General features: G+C 44.8%; 1 non-coding gene across 1 annotated transcript; it reads left to right on the top strand.

Annotated features, from left to right (window-relative positions):
* The first annotated feature begins 8,715 nt into the window (after window positions 1-8,715).
* Window positions 8,716-8,834, top strand: LOC138693881 (5S ribosomal RNA). Its single transcript, XR_011330566.1, has one exon. It is a non-coding gene; the product is annotated as a 5S ribosomal RNA (ribosomal RNA).
* The last annotated feature ends 1,082 nt before the right edge of the window (window positions 8,835-9,916 follow it).

Below are 9,916 nucleotides of genomic sequence, written 5' to 3'. Positions count from 1 at the left end.
AAATTATATAATAATAATGAAACCTTTCTATATGCATCAGTATAATGTGTTATCACACAATAGCCTAGTAAATGTACAACGGTTTCAAGTACTTCAGTGCGAACCTGGGACAACGACATCGTTCAGAGCACAAAATTACAGAATGATGATATTAAATCAGCCCACCGGTATAGAGAGAGAGAGAAAGTTGACACGCGTAATGAAATTACATTACGAAGCCGTGAGAGAGGATTAACAATACTGGCTATTTCTGACTTTTGTGAGGTTAGTGGGGCCCTTAAAAGGGCCGTTTTACGGAGAAGGGGCTTAAGCCTTCTTCTCGGTTTTCTTCGGGAGGAGAACCGCCTGGATGTTGGGCAACACACCACCCTGGGCGATGGTGACGCCGGACAGGAGTTTGTTCAGCTCCTCGTCGTTGCGAATGGCGAGCTGTAAGTGACGAGGAATGATCCTAGTCTTCTTGTTGTCACGAGCTGCGTTGCCAGCCAACTCGAGAACTTCGGCCGCCAGGTACTCCATCACCGCGGCCAGGTAGACTGGCGCACCGGCACCAACTCGCTCTGCGTAATTGCCCTTACGCAAAAGACGGTGGATACGGCCTACCGGGAACTGCAACCCAGCACGGCTGGATCGAGACTTTGACTTTCCCTTCACCTTGCCTCCCTTTCCACGACCCGACATGATGCTACTCCTACTTGCAGCTGTTTAACTACAAGAACGACGCCTCGCCCCCGGTGTCAGAGTTGATTGCTGGCAGAGCCAGCGGTCGTTTTAGGGTCTTACATTACAATGCCCTCTTCGACCGTGAGTGCTTGTGAGTGCAGTGTTATTAGAATGTTGGATATTTAGGGCTTTTATGAGATTGAGGTTGAGACGTGGAAAGAAGACAGGTGGGTAGAAAGTGAGAAAGAAGGTTTAAGAAGCAGATTTTAAGTTCTGATTTGTTGTTATTTGAGGAGTAACCATGAACTATTTGTGATGTAAATTATTTACTGGGCTTGCGTGAATTTTGAATGTATTTATTTATTGTTTAGTTATTCAACGGTAGCTATCATGCATCACTAAGCAGTGGTGAGGGCAGTCACAATTTGTTTATATTGTTGTTATCCTTGTGTTTGGGCGTTGGCATTTTGACTTCAGCTATCCAGCAGTCGGAGTGATGTTCGCTGGTACGTTATGTTGTGGGTGGGGTGTTTGATTTCCATTTCCTCTCGTTGTAGATGAAGGTGGATTATTAATTGTATGTGTCGGGTTCTGGTCCATGACATATATGTGCATTCCTCAACGATGGCATTCTTGTGGAGTATTTATGGGAAACAGGCCGCGAATTTGCCGATTCCGGGAGACGAGGGGTGTTGTAGAGAGGGAGAGAGGGGGGGGAGAGTTTAATAGTTATTTTGTGGATTGAAGTGATCTTGATAGGCTTGTAGGAGTTTTTCAATGGTTGTGTTCTTATTGGTGTGTGGAGGATTGTTAAACATATGTTGTGTGTATGAGCGACGTAGTGCGAAGTGTGTGTATTTAGTGACTGTTCGGATTAGGTGTGTGGAGAGTACGGTAACCTTCACTTTTACGCCAACGTCAATAATCGACAGCGGACCAATCGTAAAGTCACAAACGTTTGCGCTGTTTCTATTGGCTCGCACTGGGAAGGCAGTACGGCATTGTCCCTGCGACTTAAATATTTTTCTCCCTCCGGGCTCATCATGATCACATTCATCGATCAATGGCGGCATAGGTCGGACGGCGTGTTGTGGCCGCGTAGTTTTCACGCATTTTTATTCGTAATTTTCAATTGTGCAGTGTAAGATTAGAATTTAACTTGAATTATAGTGCCTTGTGAACATGTGTGAGTGTTAGCAAGACTGGAATATCAGTAATATTGTATCTATTCTCATATTTAATAACTTGTGTTTGGCTATAATGCTATCTCGGCCCCCTAGACTGAAGCGAATCAGTTGGTGATCAAGAAGACACTGGCGACCAAGTCGCTGCCTAGTGGATCGCCACGTACTGAGTGTTATCTAGGAAACTTTGCCGACTTGTCGCAGGAGTGAAACCTCCTAAGTGTGTTAACCTCTGTGCTCATCATTATTATTAAATTATTGTACACTAACTTTAAAGTGAGAAACCGTAACATTGAGTAACATTGAGTGTAGCTGATTACCAGGGAACATTTTAGACTTGCCGCGGAAGAGAGACCTGCTCAGTGTGTGTGAACTTCTGTGCTCATCCTCATTTTTGTTTTAAAATATTGTACGGTAACTCTCTTTTAACGAGAAACCGTAACATTGCATGTTGCTGTTCACTGGATGAACCCATAACGATAAACGCAGTGAGCCCCGCTCGACATATACAGTGTTGTAGGCGAGGAAATATCGACTAGTGCTGCACCAGTGTGATTGTACTGTAGAGCAACAACCAGTGCATAGCATCGCGCGGGATAGTTTTCTGTGAGTTCCGTTCTGAGTTGTGCAAAAGCAAATACTAACGACATGGAGGAGAACGAAGAAAGTGGCCAACCTCCACCATCACCCCATCTAGACCAAGCCTCCACCTCAACCGACATATCAGCCAACGTGAAGCCTACATTTGCCACACCACAGCCGAAAAAGAAGCAGAAGCGGAGGAGACCAACCCAACTCAGCGACACCAAGCCAGTGAAAACAGGTATGTCTAGTGCTGACCAGACGACAGACTCTAACAGTGAAACTGATTCAGAGAACGTCATATCTACACTGCTCAATAGTTTTTCTCCAACTGAATCAGACAGAGGGCTCTTCATCAGGCGGGGAACGAAATCAGCATTTAGAGAATTGAAGCAACAAAATGACCTAACTTTCACTTCTCACCTTCTTTCGCAAACAGACCGGGTGGTAATTTTCAGCTCTAGAGAACAGCTCTCCAAATTCTCAGCTAAATTCAGCCCTCTATATTTTGGCCCTAAAGCTATATTTGAAGCTCTACCAAATTCAACCCTTACGGCACCTTGGCTTACGGCGTTGGACAGAACCCGCACTCCCAACCTGCCCCCTTCTCCAGTACCAGAAACCCCGCCAAACCCCAGCGAAAACGATTGGAAAACCGTAACCCATGCCAAAAGGAAACCTGTCCTGACTCCAGCTATCCCTCAAACATCCACCCACACCGATCCTGCCTCTTCTGAACAAAAATACACTGTAAAAATCCATAATCACTCATTAAACACCAACAACCCCTTTTTCATCAAAGACCTAATCACACAAAATCATCTACAGATCCCTACACCTAGATATTTCTGGGCATACACCACAAGAACTACCACTCTCCTTTTTCCTAACATACAGACCGCAGAAAAGTTCGTCCACGCCATACCCCCTGACTCTTTCGGCCCACATGCAAAATTGATTCTCATGCCAGCACACATGTCAGCCACTCAGCCACCCCCTCCCAAAGATATCAGCGTGGTCATAAAGTCTATTGAACACAGCATTTCTATGGACACTCTCAAACAAGAGTTACTCGACCAAGGCTACAAAGTCAAAAACGTAGCAAGGATCATTTCGGCACAGACCAGAACCGAAACCCAGTTAGTGAGAGCTTTCCTCGAAGACGTGGAAACTTCAGACGCCATGTTGAGAGGCGTGCTACTATGCGGAAAGTTCTACAGAGTCGAACCTTCGAAAGAATTCGTAAGACTACGCCCATGCTTACAATGCGCGCAATACGGACATGATAACAGTACCTGCAACAACATCCCTAAATGCCACAAATGTGGACAGAATCCTAATATCTGCAAGACAAAGCATACGACCAACGAGAAATACTGTGCCACTTGCGACAGCAAAGACCACTATACGGGACAAATAATATGCACCAAATACCCACGTAACCCGCAATCCCTACAACCTCTCGAAAACAAACCCCGCCATGTGGCAATCCTAGCCTCATCCCCCACCCCGCCCATCAAACCCTCACAAGCCTTCCCCGCTCTTATACCAACACCTTCACAAAGCCCCAACAACACAACATTCGCCTCAATCACAAGAGAGGGTACACCAAACATCACTACCAGCTCACCAGTGAAAACCTTAGCCATCCCAGAACCTCATCCCACTCCCACCCCAGAAGCACGCAAAGCCACGACATCCAAGAAAACAGACGACAGTATACCGGTCGACCTAGAGACAGTCAAGACAATAACCAAAAACCTAGAAAAATACATAGACGACAAGATCTCAGCCCTAGAAGACAAACTCATGACTTTCATAGTAGCACTCCTGGCGTCTGATGAAACTCCTGTCAAGAGGAAGGCTACACTCAAAACGGCTAATACTACAGCCAAAAAGATCCTCAAAAAACGTGTACTGCACAACTTCATCGATAAAAAACTGAGAGTGACCATAGAACCCATGAACTTCCCTCCCCAACATAAGACCCGCACGAATGATAACGCTTGTCGAGCTAATGACCGAAGCAACACCGATGTACGCCCGAGCTCCTCCACCACCACGTAATGGGCCACCACGCACGACAGAGACATGACCTGACTATTATACACAGCAACATACGTAACCTTTACGGTAATCGCACCGAACTGGAGCACTTAATTTTGGAACGCGACCCGGACATAGTTAGCCTAAATGAAACCCATCTAGGTGTGAATGATAAATTTACAATGCGTGGATATCGTTTTATCCGTAAAGACAGAAATCGCCGAGGAGGGGGAGTTGCTTTACTCTGTCGCGACACACTTCCTATAACTGACGTCACGAACCCTCCACAATTCAACAACTTTGAACATGTCACTATCAAACTCGCCATACACAATTACCCCATATTCATCACCACACTCTACGTCCCACCAAACGCGCCATTCCCCACGCCACTCATCAACCATCTCAACACAAATCATAAATCCATAATACTCAGCGACCTGAATGCATCCAACATTGCACTTGGAGACAGAAGGACAAACGCAGCAGGGCGACAACTAGAACTTATTCTTCACCGCACCGACTTCAAACTAATACCTACAGCCCCAACTAGATATCCACAAACAGTCAACGATATCCACGCCACAACCCCAGACAGAATACTGACAACACCACCAATATTTAATAGAGTGCTCCAGGCCGAAATTCTTCCCCCACTGAACAGCGACCATTGCCCAATCGAACTAAAAATCACCACCCCCATTTGGAGCCCAACAGCCCCAATTACCCCTAGAAAAAGTTATAAATATCATCAATCGGATTGGGATACATTTACAGAATACTTTGACTTGAACCTCCCCCCTCCCTCAGAAATCAAATCGTTAGAAGACCTTGAAAATGCGGACGAAATACTGCTAAAAGTTACGTGTGACGCTAGAGACAAAGCGGTGCCGCGCACGAGAAATGACGGAACAATAAGAAGACGATTACCCCCGTATATCATCGACATTATCAAGACCAAGCGGCGAGCACACAGACTGTATATGAGAGACCACAGTGATGATAACAGAAGACTCTACCGAAAACTCCAACAGGACGTTCGGAATGCAATACAACACTACGAACAGACAAAATGGAGAAACATTATCAACCAGCTAAACTCTAATCACAAAGACAACCCTGGTAGGTTTTGGAAACTGATAAACAAGTTAAAGGGCAACACCTTCCCACAATATCCTCTCATAAACCAACATGAAGTCATATTCAACACAGAAGACAAACTGGAACACTTCCACCGCATCCTATCCCGAATACACACCGTCCCACACCATCCAGATTACAATGAACCACACTACAATGCAATCACCGCACAAATCGAGAACAACCCAGACATATTTAATCCCTTGCGCATACCTTACGAACCACAACCATTGGATCACCCCATCATAGCGCCCATAACGACACAAGAAATAGAACATGCCATTCACAAAACACGAAACACCGCAGCCGGCCCCGACAGCATTCACAATATACTCTTCAAAAATTATCCTCCCACAGCCTTAAACTACCTCGCTAACTTGTTTACAGCAAGTCTGTATATTGGCGCACTACCAGCCCGATGGAAGCTCGCACATATACTTATGTTTCCAAAACCTAACAAAGACGCCACTGACGCAAACAACTATCGACCAATCAGCCTGACCCAGACCATCTGCAAACTAATGGAAAGAATCATAAACAATAGACTACACCATTTCATTGAGGACAATGACATCATCCCAGACACACAAGCCGGATTCAGAAAAGGCATAGAAATCCCAGACCAAATCCTCAAAATCTTGACACCAATTGAATCCGGCTTTGAGAGACACATGACATCAACAGTGGTGACAATCGACACAACCAGAGCATTTGACTCCATTTGGCATGACGGACTACGATATAAGCTACACAACATCGGCCTTCCCCCACCCCTAACCCGCTGGCTATCAGATTTTATTCGTAACAGAACCGCCCACATAAAAATTAACAGCTCCCTATCCCAACCATTCCAAATTGAAGGCGGAGTCCCACAGGGCACAGTACTCTCCCCAATCCTTTTCAATATATATGTTTCTGACATCCCCATCCCACCCCGCGAAGGCGTACATATCGGACAATTTGCTGACGACATTATTATCACAGCCACAGCCCACGACATCAGATACACAAACAGCCATGTCAACGAAACACTACGGAACCTAAACGTCTGGCTAGACATGTGGCGCATGAGAATCAATCCTGCAAAGTCACAAACAATGATTCTAAAAAAGAGACGCTACCCCAAAAAACTCATGAGAGATCGTTATGCCATCCGCTGCAAAAACTCCATAATCCCATACACCAACCACATCACATACCTCGGCATCACCATATCAAACAAACTGAAACTACACCGTCACGTCATCAACATCAAATCACGCATCACAAACGCCATCAAACTCCTCTACAACGTCGCAGGCAACCAAGCAAAGCCAGGGTGCCGGCCACATACAACAGCTCTAATTTACAAATCAATTATCCGACCGTCACTTTTACACGCGTCCCAGCTGTTCTCCAGAGTATCTAACTCTCAACTTTCTCAATTAGAATCACTGGAACGTAGACTTCTACGCAAAACATTTCAACTGCCACGAAACACACAAAATAGAACAGTATACACCATCTCTAACATCAAACCCATCACCCTATATATACAACACAAAAACATAAAATACACACATAAAGCTATTAATAAAAATTTCACCTCTGTACTCTTCCAAACAATACCACCCGGTCAGCCCCACCTCACAGTCTCCCGTCTGATGAATGACCACCAAGAATACTTAGCAAGGCAGCACTAGACAACCACACACCAAACAACCTCTCCCCCGTGCTTTCTTCTTCAAGCAAAACTATCTATAACACAACAAAATCTAAGACCTGAAAAGGGTTATACAAAATCCCTAAAGCAGGTCCACGGCACAGATGTTCTGTGTCCAAATGTCGTCGTCGTCGGGCTCATCATCAGACGAGCACCATGCCCCCCAAAGCTTCCGGAAAGGCTGCCAAGAAGGCCGGCAAGGCCCAGAAGAATATTTCGAAGGGCGATAAGAAGAAGAAGCGCAAGAGGAAGGAGAGCTACGCCATTTACATCTACAAGGTTCTGAAACAAGTTCACCCAGACACGGGAATCAGTTCAAAGGCTATGAGCATCATGAACAGCTTCGTTAACGACATCTTCGAGCGCATCGCCGCGGAAGCTTCGCGGCTCGCGCATTACAACAAGCGGTCGACCATCACCAGTCGGGAGATCCAGACAGCCGTCCGTCTCCTGCTACCCGGTGAGCTGGCCAAGCACGCCGTCAGTGAAGGGACCAAGGCCGTCACAAAATACACTAGTTCCAAGTAAGCGGGAGTGCTTGCTAGGGAATCAGCAACCGGCCCTTTTAAGGGCCACAAGTTATTCATAACAGAGTAGATGAATGAAGAACAACAGCGGTTCCCACCGAGTGAAAATTTAAATAATCACCCCGATAACACTTCTAGGATAGATAATACATTATAGGCAGTCCATGGGAGACTTGGATCCACGAGGCAAATTCGTTTCCTTAATAGTTTCGTACGACTTATATGAGAGCGCGGTGTCATTCCTACTCACTTGGCAGCATTAATTGTTGAGGGAAAACAACTTAGAAGGTAACTTGTCGACCGCGGGCATAATCCTTCCGCAGGCCACTACTGAGAATCTGTGGACATACGGGTAATCTATCTTTATTGAAACTCGGGTTCATAACATACGACTGATACTTTATATATCTGTCACGTAATCCATCAAGAGACAAATGTCCCCCCCCCCCTAGTCAGTAGCGAGCTTCAGTCCATTCGTAGTAGCCGCCGGTGCAAGAAGTGAATTGAAGTTTGTGTGAAGTTCCGTAGTATGGCATGAAAATGATGTCGAAAATCCGACTACAGTTCCACAACCATGTGGTTGAAAGGAGGCTCCGCTGTTGAACAACAATCCACCTGTGGCTTAACTTAGAATGCCGACTAGCTGTTTTATTAATCCCGTGTCAATCCAGCAGTGTGTGACGTTGAAACGTAACCAAACTGCCGTTGATAGATAGATTTATCATCTATCCCAATGACATCCAACGAGCTTGGTAATTTAGGTACAGAGTCTAAGCAGGCAGTTTACGTGTGTGTGTGAGCGAGTGCAGGTTTTATCGAGTGCACCCCAATCCCATCGTCCTCAAGTGCCTACAGATTACGCAGTTTCATCGGCAACGGCCATACCATGTTGAAAATACCGGTTCTCGTCCGATCACCGAAGTCAAGCAACATTGGGCGTGGTCAGTACTTGGATGGGTGACCGCTTGGGAACACCACGTGCCGTTGGCGATTTTTTTTTTTACGTCACTATTTCCAGCGTGTTCTAATAAGACTTATGGGATATTATGTTCCCTTCCCTATTCCAGCTATAGCTTGGATGATGACGCCGCTGCATAATTGTAGAGTAATTGATAATTCTTAAGTACTTGCAGCTCCGTATTGAAACTTATGACTGGTAGCATATTCATATGAGACGGTTCACTTCTCTGCGTTTTCTCGAAGAAGGGAATATGTATTCAGGGGATTGTGAACGTACCTCGCGCTCTCCCTAGAAGTTAGAGACATTTTAGGTAAAGAATGTAATATACTGTACATATATGGCTAATTAAAATCCCATTAGTTACTACATTTCAGTGGGTAGTACAAATTCCATAATGAAAATATCTCTGTCCTAGTAGTTGTATCCTTTAAAGAAGCTCGTTGTTTTCCCATGATGAAGGGCAGAACTTGGTCGGTAGAAATTTAAACAGACTGCATTATCAGACCAGGCGTTATTTCAATATCAGCGTTTAGTTTAGGAAATATAGCAATAGCGGAGTTGGGAGAAGTAGTTATAGCATGTACAGTAAGTATAAACAGTTCGCTGTACTGTACAGTGAATATAAATATTTGAATGTACGATGGCAAAACATCAGACATACAGTACGTAGCTCACATATCTTAAAAAATAAATAAATAAAAATAAAGAAGACATTCTGAGGAGTGAGTGGAAAGTGCATATTATAATGAATATTTTTAACTCTCAGTTGACATTGAGAGAGAAAGCCATGCATCGGGGAACCGGTGACTGTTTTTGCGTTACCTTCTGCTATTGGCGTTGTTGGTTAGTAACGAATGAAAGAGGTAGGACGCGGAATCAAATGTCAAAAAACGATAGGGAAATAATAGTAACTGGTTGTATTTCGATCGAGCTCGGCGTGCTGATTCACCAGTGGGGTGTTTCACAAAGTTTACAATCTTTGGAAATTGTGAACTCTGTTTGTAAACTTCTGTTTCACAATCTTTGTTTGTAAAGGTGGACTGTACAAAGGAAATCAAATCTTTACGAATGAAATTTTGCGCTCTTTACAAGTGATATGTTTGTTTCACAA

This window comes from Periplaneta americana, unplaced genomic scaffold (genome assembly GCF_040183065.1).
Source record: "Periplaneta americana isolate PAMFEO1 unplaced genomic scaffold, P.americana_PAMFEO1_priV1 scaffold_24, whole genome shotgun sequence".
NCBI lineage: Eukaryota > Metazoa > Arthropoda > Insecta > Blattodea > Blattidae > Periplaneta > Periplaneta americana.
Note: the sequence above shows the minus strand (reverse complement) of the source record. Positions and strands in the feature narration are given on the sequence as shown.